This window comes from Myotis daubentonii, chromosome 1 (genome assembly GCF_963259705.1).
Source record: "Myotis daubentonii chromosome 1, mMyoDau2.1, whole genome shotgun sequence".
Classification (NCBI taxonomy): Eukaryota; Metazoa; Chordata; class Mammalia; order Chiroptera; family Vespertilionidae; genus Myotis; species Myotis daubentonii.
Genome location: NC_081840.1, coordinates 23,087,894 through 23,108,146, shown reverse-complemented (window position 1 = coordinate 23,108,146; position 20,253 = coordinate 23,087,894). Strand labels below are relative to the sequence as shown.

At 40.7% G+C, this 20,253-nt stretch overlaps 1 protein-coding gene across 17 annotated transcripts in view; it reads right to left on the bottom strand.

The window, feature by feature from the left end:
* NUMB (NUMB endocytic adaptor protein) overlaps positions 1–20,253 on the bottom strand; it is a 147,843-nt gene that overhangs the window by 96,636 nt on the left and 30,954 nt on the right. For 8 of the 17 annotated variants that reach the window (XM_059691322.1, XM_059691293.1, XM_059691447.1 and 5 more), the window contains exons 2-3: positions 9,515–9,645; positions 5,018–5,076 (exon numbers count right to left, since the gene is read on the bottom strand). The exons of 3 other annotated variants lie outside the window; for them this stretch is intronic. The gene's annotated coding sequence lies outside the window, so the exon portion shown is untranslated. The remainder of the gene's footprint in view (positions 1–5,017; positions 5,077–9,514; positions 9,646–20,253) is intronic. 6 more of the 17 variants (XM_059691367.1, XM_059691302.1, XM_059691374.1 and 3 more) reach the window with 2 other exon arrangements.

The window sequence follows — 20,253 nt, the reverse complement described above, 5'->3', positions numbered from 1 at the left end:
CAGATCTCTAAGTCAAGCCACACAATGTCATAAAAATTATTTAGCCTGCCCTAGCCCTAACTGGTTTGGCTCGGTGGATAGAGTGTCAGCCTGCAGACTCAAGGGTCCCGGGTTCAATTCCGGTCAAGGGCATGTACCTTGGTTTCGGACACATCCCCAGTGTGGGGTGTGCAGGAGGCAGCTGATTGATGTTTCTCATCCATGTTTCTAACTCTCTATCCCTCCTCTCCCTTCCTCTCTGTAAAAAAAAAATCAATAAAATATATTTTTAAAAAAATTATTTAGCCTATAATATCAGTAATTAAAATGTGTGCTTTATCTCTCTATTCACTTATTTTAATCTCTCTACTACATAAAGATAACCTGATAAATATGTCCAGCAGGTAGAAGTTCACAAGAGAGAGAACCAGATTTAGGGGCCATCTACACTGACTTGACAATCAAAGTCAGGACTAGATAGTCTGCCAAAAGAAGATGATGTGCAAAAATCCTTAACCTGGTTCATGCATGAGCTTCGTTGGAGGGGGTGGGAGAGCGGAGTCTATAAAGTTCCAAAACTGCAGGTAAAGTTCAATAGACATGTGCATTCTTCTGGTAAGAGGAGTCATTACCTATGTCCTATTTTGAAAGGAGGACAAGACCCCCAAAAGGGTTAAGAACTACTGGTATAAGGAGAAGAAGTATAAAGAAGAGATTTATGAAATGGTGACTTTGGGTGGTGAACTCACAATTTATAGAGGATGTATTATAGAATTGTACATATGAAAACCTATGTAATTTTATTAACCAATGTCACCCCCAATAAATTCAATAAAAATTTAAAAAGAAGAAACTTATGAATAACACTTATATTAAGAGAAAATGAAAGGAATTTATCAATTACTAAGTGCCTATGAGAATTGTGTTATGCACATTACATATCATATTGCATTTAATACTGATGATAACCCTGTGAGATGGGTATTAGTAGCTCAATTTTATAAGTAAGAAAACTGAGGCACAAAGAAATTAGGCAACTTGACTAAGGCTACGTAGTTACCCAAGCTACCATACTATAGTGGAAGGTAAGATAAAACATTAAAGAATAATGGGGGTATCATTTCATCTCCAATGTTCATCATTTATTTCAGAGCAAGCAGTATGTCTGAGAACTAATTATTCAAGTCAAAACTATAAACTTTGGAGATATCACTAAGAACAAAATTATTGAATGCTTAATTAAGGCAGTAAATTATTAAATCATCAAATTATTTCTAAGGCTGTATAAATCTGGAAGCTTGGCAATTTGGCAGACTCTATTAATGCCATTCAAGTCCAAAGCAATCATTCTAGGGCAGCCGTGGGCAAACTACGGCCCGCAGGCCGGATCTGGCCCGTTTGAAATGAATAAAACTAAAAAAATAAAAGACCGTACCCTTTTATGTAATGATGTTTACTTTGAATTTATATTAGTTCACACAAACACTCCATCCATGCTTTTGTTCCGGCCCTCCGGTCCAGTTTAAGAACCCATTGTGGCCCTCGAGTCAAAAAGTTTGCCCACCCTGGGGAAAAAGTCATTTAAGGATGAAGATTGGGATAAAGGCCAATTTTAGTGTTTACAACTGCTCTTTAATAAAAGTCCAAGAACCACACAGAGAACCACTGATCTATGCAAGGACTTCTATGAAGCCATTAAAAAAAGTAGATCTATATTTATTGATATAATGTACATATGCAGTAGTGTGGTAATAATTTGGCTCTGGATGGAATTGGGCACGAAGAGGGAAGCTGTGATTTGTGGCATTTGCCAACTTCCATGGTGTAACTACTGCCATCATAGCTAACATGAAGTTATCAATGGTTTGGGCTTGCATAATTCATTAATTATTGGGCCTAGTGAGCCAGTGTACACCACCTAGGAAGGCACTTAAAAGTATATAAGGTAAAATGGTAATAGCAGTTATCTTTGAGTAGAAAGATTATGAGAATTTTCTTTTCTTTATGGTTTTCTATATTTTAACTAGAGGCCCAGTGTACGGATTCATGCACCAGAGGGGTTCCTCAGCCTGGCCTGTGGGGATGGGGCTGAAACCGGCTCTCCAACATCCCCCGAGGGGTCCTGGATTGCGAGAGGGCAGTTCTTGGGTGACGCACCTTGGAATCGGGCTCCCTCCTCTCTGGTTCCAGGTGCGTCACCCAAGAACCACAGTTGCCAAGTCACCGCAGCATGGCAGCTCCTGCCTTAGGCATCTGCCCCTTGGTGGTCAGTGCATGTCATAGCTACCAATCAGCTGGTAGAACAGCTGGCCGGCGGTCACTTAGGCTTTTATATAGAGAGAGATTGTTTTATAATGAACATTCTTATTTTTATAATAAAAAGCTATTAGCATATTGAAAAATAATCAATTTAGATTAGAGTTCTTAATAGTTGCAATTTAGCAGTCCCTCTGGAAAGTATTATGCTAAGCAAAATAAGCCAGGTAGAGAAAGACAAGTATCACATGATCTCACTCATATATGGAATCTAACAAACAAAACAGAGTGATGAATAAAATAGATCCAGAGTCATAGAAACATGGAACAGACTGATGAATCTCAGGGGGAAGGCGGGTGGGTAGGTGGGTGAGAAGAGATTAACCAAAGATCTTATATGCATACTAGAGGCCCAGTGCGGGAAATTTGTGCACTTGGGAATGGGTGCCTCAGCCTGGCCTGTGCCCTCTTGCAGTCCGAGAGCCCTTGGCGGAGAGGTTCCCGCCACCGCCGCTGCACTTGCCAGCAGTGAGCCCAACTTCTGGCTGGGCAGCACTCCCCCTGTGGGAGCGCACTGACCACCAGGGGGAAGCTCCTGCATTGAGCAGGATCAGGTCGAAACTGGCTCTCCAACATCCCTTAAGGAGTTCCAGATTGTAAGAGGGTGCAGGCCAGTTCAAGGGACCCCACCGGTGCATGATCAGGGCTGGGAAGGGATGCAGGAGGTTGGCCAGCAGGGGAGGGACTGTGAGAGGGCTCCATGGCATGTCTGGCCTGTCTTGCTCAGTCCCAATCAGCCAGACCCCAGCAGCAAGCTAACCTACCAGTCAGAGCATCTGACCCCTGGTGGCCAGTGCATGTCATAGCAAGCGGTTGAGCAGCCTTAGCATATCATTAGCATATTACACTTTAATTGGTTGAATGGATGACTGGTCAACTTGACACTTAGCATATTAGGCTTTTATTATATAGGATATGCTTAACCCATGGACACAGACAATAGTGTGAAGGCCTGGGGCCGGGGGAGAGGGGATGGGCTAGAAGGGGTCAATGGGGGGAAAAAGGGTACACCTGTATTACTTTCAACAATAAAGATAAATTTAAAATAAAAGTAAAGAGATACCCAACCTCACTCTCAATTACAGAAATGTCAATAAAGACAAAATACTTTACTAGTATACCCATCAGATTGACAAGACTAAAGAGGTAACACCAAACGCTGGTGAGGATGAAAGGAAATTGGAACCCTAATACATTGCCGGTGGGAGCATAAACTGGGTAACCATTTTGGAAAACAATCTGGCAATATTTACTGAAATTAAGTATATACAATTCCTTTTCCACAATATATACTACAGAGAAACTTTTGCATAAGTTAATAGGGGACATGTATAAGGAGGTTTATAGCAGTACTATTTGTGTTAGCAGTTTCCAAGCCAAACCCAGAAATCCATTATTAGAAAAATGCATAAAATGTAGAAATGCATATACAATGAAATATTATGCAACAGTCAGTAGTTATAAACTAGATTTACACTTATGTTTCAATCTTAAAACAGTGTTGAACAAAAAAGAACTGAGATTCACAGCACAATACCATTCAAGCTAAGGTTCACTCTGCATAACCCAAAGCTCATCTTCACAACAAAATTTAAAATATTTTTGTTTCCCACAGTAATAGTCCAATTTCTGCAGCTGACAAATTTTTCTGAACAGATTAAAATTTCACTATTAATCAACAATATTCCTCTTAGCACAAAGTAAACCTCACATAAATTCCTAAAGTAAATTCAATGACTGATTCCCTATTATATGGATTCCAAAATAAGAAATGATAACTGAAAACAGCAGGGATAGATGCCTTTTACTGAGAGCCTACACGGTACTGCACTGTACATATATAACTTCTAGTCCTTCTAAAAATCCTGAGACATAAACACTACACATTAACAAACTTTCTTTTTTTTTTTTTAATATATTTTATTGATTTTTTTACAGGGAGGAAGGGAGAGAGACAGAGAGTCAGAAACATCGATGAGAGAGAAACATCGATCAGCCGCCTCCTGCACATCCCCCACCGGGGATGTGCCCGCAACCCAGGCACATGCCCCCGACCGGAATCGAACCCGGGACCCTTCAGTCCGCAGGCCGACGCTCTATCCACTGAGCCAAACCGGCCTCGGCAACAAACTTTCTTATAGAGATTCATTGATTTGTCTAAGACCATACATCTAGTGCAAAGTGGAACTAGGAATAAAATCAAATCTGTCCACTATAAAGTCCATGCTCTTCCACTCTATTGCAATGTACACCCCCCAAGACAAATATAATCGTAATATCTCTTATTATAGTACTTCCAATGTAGCAGGCACTGTATTAGGTTACTTTATATAAATTACCTCCTTCATAATTACCCTAAATGGGGTTAGGTATTATTGACCCCATTTCACAGATGAGAAAACAGATACTTATAAATTCAATAACTTGTCTAAGGCCCCAAAATTCAAGCAAAGTTTCACCTTGCACAACCAATAGCTCACCTTCACAACTAAATTTAAAATTCATTTTGTTTTCCACAGTATCCAGTAAAATGTTCCTATGTAATTATACATCATACTAAAGTAAAATGAATATTTTTAAGTTAAATGAATATAATGGATTATTTAACCTTAAAAATGAACGCAATTCTGGCACTTGCTATAACACAGAATATCCTTGAAGACATTATGTTAAGTGAAATAAGTCAAGAACAAAAAGACTAATACTGTATGATTCCACTTACATGAGGTACCTAGATTAGTCAAATTCATAGACAGAAAGTAGAATGTTGGTTTCCAGGGGCTAAGGGAGAGGAAAATAGGGAGGTGTTGTTTAATGATTATAGCATTTCAATTTTGCAAGATGAAGAGTTCTGGAGATTGGTTGCACAACAATGTGAATGTACTTAACATTACTGACCTGTACACTTAAAAATAGCTACTATTGGTAAATTTTATGCTGTGCTATAATCACTTCCTTACTACAAATTTTAAACATTTTTGTTAAACATTTCATACAAAAAGGTACTATACTTGTTAACAATGGGGAAGGGGGAAGACATGAACAAGAAGAAAGTCACACAACTTCTGTTTTGCCAAAAAACCTACATAAGCATGAACTGAACACCATTTTTCAACTGAGAATTATTATAATTTTAGAAGTAAGAATCTCACCAAAAAATAATGGTAAGTAGGAGAATCACTACCCAAAGAAATATAATTTCTGCCTTTAACTATTATTCAAAATTCTTTTTACATTTAAAAAATATTTACATAGTAATTGATCTTTTAAAAAAATATTTAGTTCTAATCAGTGTGGCTCAGTGGATAGAGCATCGGCCTGCAAACTGAAAGGTCCCAGGTTCGATTCCGGTCAAGGGCATGTACCTTGGCTGCGGGCACATCCCCAGTAGGGGGTGTGCAGGAGGCAGCTGATCAATGTTTCTCACTCACTGATGTTTCTACCTCTCTATCCCTCTCCCTTCCTCTCTGTAAAAAATCAATAAAATATATATATTTAAAAATAAATAAATAAATAAATAAATAAAAATAAATTAAAAAATAATTTTAGAGAGGAAGGAAGGAGAAACATCAATGAGAGAGAATCACTGATGAGCTGCCTTCCACTGGGGATCAAGCCCACAACCTGGACATGTGCCCTGACCAGGAATCAATCCCTGACCTCTTGGTTCATGGGCTGACGCTGCTCAATCACTGAGCCACACTGGCCAGGCCAAAGTAATTTATGTTTACAAGAGAACCTTATCATTTACCTCCTTCCAGAGATTGAATAAAGTGCCATAGACTCACACCACTATGTTTGTAATTTCTATAGGGTGTTTTTGGAATTTTTATTGTTGTTTGTTTTAGTTTCAATCAGAAAGTAGATCTCACTCACTTAAGGAGTTTTTATCCCCTCAAACATAGGTCTTGTAGAATGGAGACAAGAAAAAGCAGTGAACAAACCTGACAAAGATGTTATCAGCAATTTATCTACTCAGATTTCTTAAAATCAAAAGTGGGCTAAAAAAAAAATGCTTAAAACAGGCAAGTTAATCGCTTAAATATGTTGTATATATGTTCATATGTTTTGTTTTTAAGATACAATATTTTACACTACCTATAATCATTAATCCCAATCTATGTCTACAAGGAAAACATCTCACTTTGTTTTCAAATGCAAAAAAACAAAACACAAATGAACAAAATAGCTTTTCCAATTACTGTACCTTTTGAACTAAAATATATTGTTTCATAAATTCAGTCAATTCTGATTATTCACAGTTGAGAACAAGTTTCTGAGGTTACCTTTATTGTCACAATATCTGGTTCAGTCATTTCCCACTGCAAAATATCTATCTACCTGTGAGTACTGGGGAAAGAGTACTGAGCCAACTCTGCTTAATTAGGCTAATATCATGTAAATCACCGAGGAACGGGAAAGCACCTAGACAGCAAGAAACTTTTCTGAGTCTAATAGATAACAAGATGTTCCCTAGAGCTTATTTCCCAGATATAGTGAATGGACCAACACCCCCATGTAATGCTTAGAGGATTACCTAAAAATATTATCCCATGTAATAAAGAACATTATAACCTAATGAACAAAAAGATAGATACAGAGGCAGAGAAGCATCGAACAGACTGTCAAATTACAGCGGGAAGGCTGGGATTGTTGGGGGGGTAAGAAATCAATGGAAGGACTTACATGCATTCATATAAGCATAACCAATGGACACAAGACACGGGGTGGGGGGGAGGGTAAGAGCATGCGCTGGGGGTAGGGGAGGCCGGGGGAAGGTCAATGGGAAAAAAAAAGAGAGACATATGTACTACTATTTGTAATACTTTAAACAAGAAAATAATAAATAAATAAATAAATAAATAAATAAATAAATAAATAAATAAAAATATTCTCCCATTACATCCAGAAATTAAGTGCCAGCTATATTCAAACCTGCCACAGGCAAATGATATCATTGGTGTGATAAGACAACCAAATATTGGCACTAGTTTCTCAAATCTATTATATGTATTGGAAACCAGTTTCCCAAATAATTCTCAAAACTATTATAACAAAACAAAACAAAATACCCAAGTAGACTTTGAACTAAATAACTAGCTTTTTCTCAAAAACAAACAAACAAAACAAAAAAAAACCCCAACTACAAATCTTATTTTGTATCTTATTTATAAGTTCTTGTCTCTACTTCTGATAATAGCAGTATTCTTCTTGTTGATACAAAAGAAAATTCAAAATGTATTTCACTTCTTCCTGTTTAGGCATCTTACTTTCAGTATCAGACTCTATTAGACAAGAAGAGCACACAAAATTCTTACTGGACTCATACACCGTAATTTCCAGTAAATACTCCTCTTTTTCATATGCCCATGTTATTTATATTCTTTATCTTAAAAGTAATATAGCCCTGGCCAGGTGGCTCAGTTGGTTGGAGCATCAACTGTACACTAAAGGTTGTGGGTTCGATTCTTGGTCAGGGCACATACCTAAGTTTCAGGTTCAATCTCAGGTCTGGGCTCATATGGGAAGCAACTAATAGATGTTTCTCTCTTTCTCTCTCCCTCCCTTCCTCTCTCTCTAAAATCAATAAAAACATATCCTGGGGTGAGGATTTTTTTTTTTTTAAAAAGTAAGCCCTAGCTGGTTTGGCTCAGTGGCTAGAACATCGGCCTGCAGACTGAAGGTTCCAGGGTTCGATTCCAGTCAAGGGCATATGCCTGGGTTGCAGGCTCGGTCCCTGGTAGGGAGCATGCAGGAGGCAGCTGATCAATGATTCTCTGTCACTGATGTTTCTATCTCTCCCTCTCCCTTCCTCTCTGAAATAAAAATATATTTTCACAAAGAAAAAGAAAAAAGAAGTTTTCTAAACAAAAACAAAAACTAATATAAACTGTGGCAGATTATATTTTCCAAAGATGGCTACAATGGCAGAGTCCATCCATAGCATTTCTTATAATGTGATGTTCATACTCCTCTCTTCAAGTGGTGGGATCTACGTCTACCTTCCTCCTCTGGACCTGGGTGGACCTTTATGACTACTCAACCCATAGAAGAGAGCAGAGAAACACTAGGTGACTTTCAAAACTAAGTCAAATATGCCATGCAAATTCGCCTTGCTCTCTTCTCTGGGAACCCAGCCACCATACTGTGAGGAAATCAATCAGCCAAAAGGAGAGGTCATGTGTAGGTATTCTGGCTGAAAGCCCAGGCTGAGGTCCGTGCCAACAGCCAGCATTAACCACCAGACACTTGAGTGAGCAAAACTTCAAATGATTCCAGCTCCTAGCCCTTGAGCCACCCCTACCCTTCCAGCTACTCCACCTCACACCACATGTTGACAGAGACAAGCTGTCCCACCTGGTGAGCCTTGCACAAATAGCAGATACATGAGCAAAACAGATAACTGGCATGTTTTAAACCACTAAGTTGGGGTGGTTTGTTACGCAACAATAGATAACTAACATGTGCTCATGAATACACTTTGGAGAATGCATAGAGACTGTACAGTTTGGGTAATATTATATTTAAAATCTTTTTTCTTGAAATATTAATTTGTATTGTATGTAACATTATATTTGAAATCATTTTTTAAATATTAATGTTTACTGCATGTAACTTTATTATACTTAAAATCATTTTTCTTGAAATATTAATGTTTACTGAATGTAACATTACTATACTTAAAATCTTTTTTTGAAATATTAATGTTTATTGCATGTAAAAAAAAAAAATGTATAAAAGAGAAAGAAAATTTTAATTACTTTAAGTTTCACCATTGCTTTTTTTTAAAATATATTTTTATTGAGTTTATTTATTTCAGACAGGAAGGGAGAGGGAGAGAGAGAGAGAGAAGCATCAATGATGAGAGAGAATCATTGAATAGCTGCCTCCTGCACGCCCCACACTGGGGATCGAGCCCACAACCCAGGCATATGCCCTGACTGGGAATCGAACCCATGACCTCCAGGTTCATAGGTCAACACTCAACCACTAAGCCACGCCAGCCGGTCAGTTTCACTACTGTTAATATTTTGACATGTATTTTACAATCAAGAAAAGGTTTTGCCCCACCCAACTAAGATTCCAACTGCTTTGTTTTTACCAAGATAAAGGGTTAAATTTTTAAAGATGGTCAAATGTTTGCATCTAACAAGAAAAAGAAAGGAAGAACATTAGCACCCATTCTACTTTTCTTACCCTTACTCTCTCTTTCACTTACTTGTCCTAAGTCAGGTGTGTCTGAGGATGGCTGGTCCACCAATATTCCAATCTCTGGATATGGATCAAGATCTTTGGTTGCAAGAACAGAGGCACTGGTCCTCTTCCCTAGAAGTTGATTAAGGCCCAAATCTGAAATTTTCAAAGAAAGAAAATGCTTACCTTAGACATCTCCTTTCAATCACTTATAACTCCATCACTACAACTAAATAGAGGCTGATAGAGTGGGATTACATGGAAGTGAATGCACAGGTTTCACTAAAAATGGAGTAGTTGATGTGGATTCAACTTCCAGCTCTACATCTTACTAGCTATATGAACTTTGTTAAAGCACAAATTATCTGTGCCTAAGTCTCATCATGTGATGAAGATTAAGAGGACATGATCAAAACTTTGAGCTGGAAATCAGAAGACCTAGTTCTAAACTCACTTATCATTCTGCATTGCTTGTTAAGAACTTTGATATTTCCCTGGGCTCAGAAACGTAATCTCTGAAAGGAGAAGGTTGCATAAAATAATGGTTTCTGAAATCTAATCCTTGAATAGGTGCCAGCCATGACCAAACATGGGTGTAAAGTTACAACTGTGCTTACTATGAGATTGTCCCTCATACTCTTTTGGTGTTAAAATGAGATGATGTGACCGACAGTAGCTGTTTTCTTGGTTTTTGTTTGTTTGTTTTAATATATTTTTACTGATTTCAAAAAGGAAGGGAGAAGGGGAGAAAGAGATGGAGAAAGAGAAACATCAATGATGACAGAGAATCATTGACCAGCTGCCTCCTGCATGCCCCCCACTGGAGATCGAGCCAGGCATGTGCCCTGACTGGGAATTACACCTTGACCTCCTGGTTCATAGGTCAATGCTCAACCAGAGAGCCACGCCAGCTGGGCAGTAGCTGTTTTTTAAATACCACAAAGGGTGGAAATTAAAAGCCTGTAGCCCCATGCAAACAATCTAAAATTCTCTTTAGAAATTCTAGTGTCTGTATGATTTACATGAGCTCTAAAATTCCTTCTACTTCTAACATTCTGAATATTCATTCACTACTCAGAATATATAGAAAAGGCTTATATGATTCTAAGGAAAAATGAGCTAAAAACTGGAAGACATTAGAAACTTATTTTGTATGGACACCTACTTTCAGATGATAATGTTTTTAAAAACCCACAGATTAAGAAAAGCTAAATTTCATTTCCAATAGATAGATGCTCTCACAAAACAATTTCACATGTAATTTGCAAAATGTATTTTTAGCCAATAATGTGTTTCACTTCATTTCTTAATTGGCCTGATTCTAGAACAGACAGATTATAATGCTTCTGATGTTTTACTTTCAGTTTTAACAGTTGTGTTCAAAGAGAACTAAATACGTATACACACACACCAAAAAAAAAACAACAAACCACAGAGAACAATGGGTATAGCAAATGCTTTTCAAATATGCCGGAAATCGCATTGGATGTTACTAGTGAAAACACTTCACATGTATCTACACTAATAAAAGAGAAACATGGTAATTGGCATACAACCGCTACCCTTTTCATTGGCTAATCAGCGAGATATGCAAATTAACTGTCAGCCAAGATGGCGGCTGGCAGCCAGGCAGCTTGAAACTAACATGAGGCTTGCTTGCCTCAGTGACCGAGGAAACCAACCAACGTTCCCCACCTGTGGCTGCAGGCCTCTGAGCCTGCAGTTTCAAACATTGTAACAAATACCGCCGGACTTCAGCCAGCAGATTCGCAACATTGTATGCAAAGGCCAGAAACCTACTTTCAGGAGCGGAGGCCTAAGAGCTGGAGCCAAGCCTCAAGCTAAAGCTGGCCCAGAATTTAAAAAAAAAAAAAGGAAAAAAGGAGCGTTTGGGAGTTCAGTCACCCCCAGCCTGAAAACAGCCCTCAGCCCCTCACCCAGACAGGCCAGGCACCCCAGTGGGGACCCCCACCCTGAAGGATATGTGACCAACTGCAAACAGCCATCATCCCCTCACCCAGGATGGCCAGGCACCCCAGTGGGGACCCCCACCCTGATCCAGGACACCCTTCAGGGCAAACGAGCTGGCACCCACCCATGCACCAGGCCTCTATTCTATATAGTAAAAGGTTAATATGCCTCCCAGCACCGGGATCAGCGGAGCCGCGAGGCCTCCTGGCACCAGGATCAGCGTGACAGGGGGCAGCGCCCAAACCCCCTGATCGCTCTGCAGCTCTGTGTGTGACAGGGGGCGGGGCCCCAACCCCCCTGCCCCCCACAGGCCCTGCTCTGTGTGTGACGGGGTAGAGCCATAATCTCCCCATCGGCCCTGCCCTGAGTGTGAGAGTGGCGGTGCCCCAACCCCCTGATCGGCCCTGCTCTGTGGGTGATAGAGGGTGGCGCCCCAACCCCCCCCCCCCGCCCCCCCACGGGCCCTGCTGTGTGTGAGACATGGTAGAGCCATAACCTCCCCATCGGCCCTGCCCTGAGTGTGACAGTGGCGGCGCCCCAATCCCCTGATTGGCCCTGCTCTGTGGGTGATAGAGGGTGGCGCCCCAACCCCCCCCCGCCCCCCCACGGGCCCTGCTCTGTGTGTGATGGGGTAGAGCCATAACCTCCCCATCAGCCCTGCCCTGAGTGTGACAGTGGCGGCGCCCCAATCCCCTGATTGGCCCTGCTCTGTGGGTGATAGAGGGTGGCGCCCCAACCCACTGATCCACCCTGCTCTGTGTGTGACAGGGGACGGCGCCCCAACTCCCCTATCGGACCTACTCTGTGAGTGAAAGGGGGGAGCTCCTCAACACCCTGATGGGCCCTGCTCTGTGCGTGACAGGAGGGAGCTCCCCAACCCCCTGATGGGCCCTGCTCTGTGCATGACAGGGTACAGAGCTCCAACCCCCCTGATGGGCCCTGCTCTGTGTGTGACAGGGGGCAGTGCTCCAACCCCCGGATTGGCCCTGCTCTGTGCATGACAGGGGGTCGCGCCGCAACCTCCCCATCGACCCTGCCTTGAGTGTGACAGGGGGTGGTGCCCCAACCCCCCAATCGACCCTGCTCTGAGCCCGACCAGGGGCTGCACCTAGGGATTGGGCCTGCCCTCTGCCACCTGGGAGCAGGCCTAAGCCAGCAGGTCGTTATCTCCCGAGGGGTCCCAGACTGCGAGAGGGCACAGGCCGGGCTGAGGGACCCCCCCTTCCCCCCGAGTGCACAAATTTTTGTGCATCGGGCCTCTAGTTTGATTATAATGAGCCAATATAATTAAAGCAATATTTGTATTTTGTCCATGATTACATTTCACATATTTCTTCCTCCATTACAGCACAATAAATTTAAAAATCTCCTTATCATATTTTAACTATTTTCAAGGAAACCAGTATTTCAATGATACTAAAACATGGAGCCATAATAAATTATGAATGTCAGTAATTTTCCAATATTTTCAGATTGAAGGAGGCTAGGTGCCATATTAAAGAGGAACTATGAATATAGAGTATTACTGAAATAGGACCAGAAAGAAAATATAAATTTCTAAAAACACAACTGAAAACACAGAACTAAATAAAAGTCTGCTATTTCAAAGATTCGGCTTGCCAAATTTCCTCCTATGGATAAATGTTCAAAGACTGAAAGTCTTCTGCTAAAAAAAAAAAAAGTCTGCTAATACTATGAACATAAATTAACTCCCAGATTGTTTATGCTCCAAGTAGCAGTGGTTTTCAACCTTCCTAATGCCACGACCCTTTAATACAGTTCCTCATGTTGTGGTGACCCCCCAACCATAAAATTATTTTTGTTGCCACTTCATAACTGTAATTTTGCTACTGTTATTAATCATAGTGTAAATATCTGATATGCAGGATGTATTTTTATTGTTCGTGACCCACAGGTTGAGAACCGCTGCACTAGAGCAACAAATCAGACAACTTACAAACAACATTTAAGACTTATGCAAACCTAAAAACAAAGAAATCTGACATACTTTCCACAGAAAATATGCCTATGGAAAATATTATATTTATTTTTTAAAAACAGCATTCACTTCTACTTTTTAAAACTAGAATTGCTATGTTAGAGTAAGTACAAAGAGTGGAGGAAATCTTCTCAATTACAAATTAGTCTTCCTAGTCAACACTTAACTTTTAAGTTTTATCTGAGTATTTACTTTCATTGTATCTGATGATTCTTGTCTCCTTCACCTCCTACCAACTTTTCAAAGACTTCAGACCCATCTACCAGCCAAGTTCAATTCTGGATGCCATTCAAAAAATGGGTTTTTATACCCTACCCTCTCTTAGTATATATATGAACATTAACAGCTCTACTAATTCCATTTCACCAAGGCCAAGTGTGATGTACTGCTTCACAACTCCAAACCTGGATGCATGACTCCAAATTACTCTTCTCAAAATGGGAGCACTCATTCCTTGTTACTCATAAACTGTGGTTCACAAACTGGTAGCATAGGTATCATCTGAGAGCTTGTAAGAAATACAAAATTTCAGGCCTTATCTTAGACCTACTGAATAAGAATTTGAATTTTAATAAGCTCCTCAGGTGATTCACACACAACAAAAATTTTGAGAAGCACTGTCCTACCTAGTTCACTCATTCAGGCTCCCCTCCTCCTACTTTACAGTTCCTCCTTACCAATTTGGCATTTAAGAAATAAGAACCTTTTTCTTTTAGACATATTAATAACTACCAAAATGTAATGAGGATTCTTTTCTCTTTTTTTGAAGTCCACTTTCTTTATGCACAAAAACGTATGAGTAGAAACAAAAGCAAATTAAACATTATCACATATGTTTACACCACTATCTAGGTTCTTCATATCAACGTTACTATTCAAACAATAGAAAGCAGGTGCCAATTTAGGGATCAGGGCTAAACCGGCAGTCGGACATCCCCTAAGAGGTCCCAGATTGGAGAGGGTGCAGGACGGGCTGAGAGACACCCCCCCCCCCCCCACCGCCCGCATGAATTTCATGCACCGGGCCTCTAGTCCTTTAAATAAGATTACACAGTTTCTCGGAAGTATGCCCGCACCTTTCCCATACCCCTCTTCTTTCCCCCAGAAGCATTACCTGTGCCTTTCTCCTAAACTCCAAGGAGTTTGCTCCTTCTTTTGCTTCTGCAACTTGTTTCCTGAGCCTACACAGCTCATCTGGCTCACTTCTACTACCTCTGTAATGTTCTAAATAAACTTTCTCTTATAATTGAAAAGAAAAAGGGTACACAGTTTCTTCACAACCTTCTTTTCATAAAAGACTATAAGCTCCATGAAGCCAGGCACTTCATTGTATTTTTAAGACCAAATCAGTGCCAGGCAAATATTTGTAGAGGGAACAAAACAGATACCAGATGATCCCTAAACTCCTCCAACTCTTCACAAGGCAGATTCACTCTTGAGATCATAAGGCTCAATGCTTTTTTTATCTTATCATTATATCATTATTAATATTATATTTTAGGTGAAATGACAATGACACTTACTCCACATATACATTATCATTCAAGTAGCTAGTAAACTCAACTATCCAGAAGAGCTATGCACTCAGAGCTTAAGGTAGCCTAAAATATACACAGAGCTGGAAAGAATCCTATATAATAAAGATGGTTAATATGCAAATTAACCATCGCTCCAACACACAAGATGGCCGCCCCTATGTGGACACAAGATGGCCAGCAGGGGAGGGCAGCTGTGGGCGACCAGGCCGGCAGGGGAGGGCAGCTGTGGGCGACCAGGCCGGCAGGGGAGGGCAGCTGTGGGCGACCAGGCCGGCAGGGGAGGGCAGCTGTGGGCGACCAGGCCGGCAGGGGAGGGCAGTTAGGGGAGATCAGGCTGGCAAGGGAGGGCAGTTAGGGGTGCCTGGGCTGGCAGAGGGGGGGGGACAGTTAGGGGCGACCAGGCCAGTAGGGGAGGGAAGTTGGGGGCAACCAGGCCAGCAGGGGAGAGCAGTTGGGGTCGACCAGGCCTGCAAGGGAGGATAGTTAGGGGAGACCAGGCCTGCAGGGGAGGGCAGTTAGGGGTGATCAGGCCGGCAGGGGAGGGCAGTTAGGGGTGAACAGGCCGGCAGGGGAGGGCAGTTAGGGGGCAATCGGGCCAGCAGGGGAGGGCAGTTAGGGGCAACCAGGCTGGCAGGCAGAAGCGGTTAGGGGCAATGAGGCAGGCAGGCAGGCGAGCGGTTGGGAGCCAGCAGTCCTAGATTGTGTGAAGGATCCCAGATTGGAGAGGGTGCAGGCGGGCTGAGGGACACCTGCCCCCCCCCCCCGCACGAATTTCATGCACTAGGACTCTAATCTGTACATAAAAAATTACAGATTACATGCTATGTTTAATTTCTTCAAAACCAGAAGAAATAAGTGCTTTTAATCCTTAGCTCAAGTTGAAATAGAGGAAAGAAACAAAAAGTAAAGTACAGAAAAGACAAAAAAATTAGAGACACATAGCAACAGAACAGAGTATTAAAAGCCATCAAAGGTTTTAAAGAATGTGATTTAGAGGCTAACAAAAGCAAAAGCGGCTACAAAGGCAAAGAGCAGAATACAAATGGAAGCAGCATCCACTTCAATAACCTCTAGTGATGACAGATAATGCAAGAAATTTTTAGAGCAAGTAAATCCTAGAATATCTCATGGGGTTATTATATCATTTCTCTCATCTATCATATTCTACATACCTAAATTAACAAGGAACAAGGAAATACATTCCTAACCCTTAGAGATCAATAAAAAGCAAATTAGGCTCAATATGTGCTTTGTTTTCTGTGACAAGTATTGGTTTAACAAAAGTTTTAATTGATCTCTATGAGACTTTCATTTTTTTAAAAGGTTAAAATACAATTCTGATTCCTCACCTACCTTCTACACCTAATTTTCCTAACTACTTAGAATAATAAATTTAATCAGAAACACAGACAATAGTGTGGGGAAGACCTGGGGTGGGGTGGGGTTTAGGTGGAGGGGGGTGGAGAAAATACAAAAAAAATTTAGTCAAAAATATAGATGTAATCAGTTCATACAGAGATTTCCATTTCTAAAAAACATTTTCTAGAAATCTCTCAATATGCATAAAAAATATTAAAGTTAAATCAGGATGGGGCAAGGCTGCCATCAATAGACCAAAATAGAAATTGTAAAGGACTACTAAAACTGAATATAAAATGTAAAACATCTACACTGCAAAAGACATTATGAAGAAAAGTTAAGAGACAAATGATAAGCTGGAAAAAATATCTACAATATAAAACAAAGATTTAATATCCTTAGTACATAAGGAGCTTTACAAATTAATAATACATAAGTAGACAATTGACAAGAGAAGAAATAAAATCATAAGCACAAGTTGTTCAACTTCACTAGTAGTAACCAAAGAGATACAAATTAATATCATTTCAGATTGACAAATACTAAAAAGATCAATAAATCCAGTGTTTTACAAGGTATAGGGAATCTAGCACTCCGATTTACTATTTTTTAAAAAATATTTTTTTATTGATTTCAGAGAGGAAGGGAGAGGGAGAGAGAGACAGAAACATCAATGATGAAAGAGAATCATTTATCTGCTGCCTCCTGCACGCTTCACTCTGGGGATCAAGCCCACAAACCCAGGCATGTTTCCTGACTGGGAATCAAACAGTAACCTCCAGGTCGACATGCAATCACTGAGCCATGTCAGCTGGGCCTTATTTACTATTATTAGGGCTGTATCTAACAATGGTTTATCAGGATAAAAGCTTTGAGGAAAATAATCACATTTCAAAATATAGCCCATCCTTTAACCCAACAGTCCTAATCTACTTCTAAAAAATTTATCCTAAGTAAATGGATGTGTGCCAATATGTATGTACAGAAGAGCTATTACATATGCCTAGCACAATAGTAGGTGTTCAATAAATATCTGATGAATAAATGAACCATAGTATAGTTTATAATAGCAGATTATTAACAGAAACATCTACAAATAAACTGTGGCATATACAGCCATTAAAAATAATAATGCATATCTATAATTCTGGCTTTGTCCAGAAGGTCATTGGATGGTCATTCTGCTGTTCGGTCTAATTAGCATATTAACTCTTTATTATATAGGAAAATACATCTAAAGTAAAATAATATGAATGTTAGAAAAACAGTAAAACATATGGCAGTTCCTCAGAAAAATTCAACATAGAATTACCATATGATTCAGCAATTCCATTTTTGGGTATATACTCAAAAGAATTTAAAACAGGGACTCAAACAGATATTTGCACACCAATGTTTATAGCAGCATTATTCACAATAGCCAAAGGATGGAAATAATCCAAGTGTCCATTGACAGAAACACAAACAAAATGGTATATACATATAATGAAATATTTAGCCTTAAAAAAAAATATTCTGACACATGCTATAACATGGATGAACCTTGAAGACATGCTAAGTAAAATAAAGCAGACACAAATGGACAAATATAGAATGGGGAAAAATAGGTTTACAGTTGGTTCATATGGAAAATACAGTAATAAATAATATAAGAATAAATTGTTTGCCCTAACCGGTTTGGCTCAGTGGATAGAGCGTCGGCCTGTGGACTGAAGGGTCCCAGGTTCGATTCCAGTCAAGGGCATGTACCTTGGTTGCAGGCACATCCCCAGTAGGAGGTATGCAGGAGGCAGTTGATCGATGTTTCTCTCTCATCGATGTTTCTAACTCTCTATCCCTCTCCCTTCCTCTTTGTAAAAATCAATAAAATATATATATTTTTTTAAAGAATAAATTGTTTCACATAATCACAACTGTAAACCTACTTTTGCCCCACACTGTATTGTATAATTCTGTGTATATGAGATATTCAGAATAGTTAAATTCAGAGACAGAAAGTAGGAAGGTGGTTACAATGGTCTAGGTGTGAAGGAGGGAAAATGGGTAGTTACTGTTCAATGGGTAGAGTTTCAGTTCTGGAGATGGATGGTGGTGATGGTTGAACAATGTAAATATACTGAATCCCACTGAACTATACACTTCAAAATTGTTAAAATGGTAAATTTTATGTTATGTGTATTTTATCACAATAAAAAAAAATGCAAACCTTAATAACTTCTAGGCTGAAATGAACATTGTGTTTATTTTTGAGTCCTAAAAAGTGAAATTAGAGAAACTAAGATGGTGGCATAGATGAACACCGGGAAATTGCTGCCTCCCACAACAACTTCAAAAAAAACAACATAAAGACAAAACGGACATCATCCAGAACTACAGGAAGGCTGGCTGAGTGGAAATTCTACAACTAGAAGGAAAGAAAAGCATGCTGAGAGCCAGAGGAGCTGCGGAAGTAAAGTGCAGAGGTACGGAGGCTCGCGCGCGCAGAGAGGGGCTGGCACCTGAGGACATGGCTGTCCTTTTGAATCAGGAGGGAGTCACAAGCTCCTGACTGCTCTGAACTCCGGTTCCGGGAAGTCTCTGGGGACTCAGGACTCATACGGGGAGAAACTGGACTGTCTGGCAGCGGGCAGAACTCGGAACTTGAGGTCGGCTTTCCCTCAGAGGTGCTTGCAGCAATTACCCAGACACTGAGACACGGGGCCCCTTAGGGCAGGGCTGAGAATCCACCATAGCAGCTTGCTCTGCCCTTTGATTCCCTGAGACCCCGCCTTACCCAGGCTTCGGCAGAGGCTTTTGCATATGAATGCCCTGGCCCTTTGCAACCTGAAAATTACCTAACCGCAGCCGGGCCAGACAGATCCAGAACTTCCAAGAGAAGGCCCAAGGCCCCACAGCGGCTTGCATTGCATCACAGCTGGGCCTCATCAGGGTACCTCCAAACTCCAAAAAAGGAAGGGGAATCTGCAGTTCTCTTCGTAGCTCCTGCTGTGTAACCTCAGGCAGAGGCTAAATTAGCACCTCCTTAGATCCAAGAGCCAGTGTACCCAGTGGTCAGAGGGGGACCATCCAGATTACAACTCCTCAGATCCATAAGGGACACACTCAGGGTGCAGAATCAGTGAGCACCAAAGCCCCACTGAAGCAAGTCTTGCCCCAGAAGGGTGTCTTCAGCACAGAAGTTCTCCCACTGCAGACACAGCTGATTCTCACTGCCAATTGGCCTGGAGGTCAATTCCTCCCAGTGATGCTACAACAATCAAGGCATAACTACAATAAGACTGTGCAAAAAGCCCACAAGGGGGTACACCAAGAGTGTCCACCTCAGGTAACTGGGGAGGCTGAGCCACTGGGCCCTACAGGACACCTAGCACACAAAACCACTCTACCTACACAGGGAAGCATAAAAAATGCAGAGACAAAGAAACAGGTCACAAATGACAGAAATGGAGGAAAGCAAACAACTGGATATAGAGTTCAAGGCCACATTTATAAGGTTTTTCAAGAATTTTCTAGAAACCACCGATAAATTTAGTGAGATCCTCGGTAAATCTAGTGAGACTCTCGAGGATATGAAAAAGGACCAACTAGAAATTAAGCATACACTGACTGAAATAAAGAATAATATACAGAGATCCAACAGCAGAAAAGAGGATCCCAAGAATCAAGTCAAAGATTTGAAATACAAAGAAACAAAAAAGACCCAACCGAAAAAGAAAAAAGAAAAAAGATTCCAAAAATATGAAGATAGTGTAAGGAGCCTCTGGGACAGCTTCAAGCGTACCAACATCAGAATTATAGGGGTACCAGAAGAGAGAGGGCAAGATATTGAAAACCTATTTGAAGAAATAATGACAGAAAACTTCCCCTACCTGGTGAAAGAAATAGACTTACAAGTCC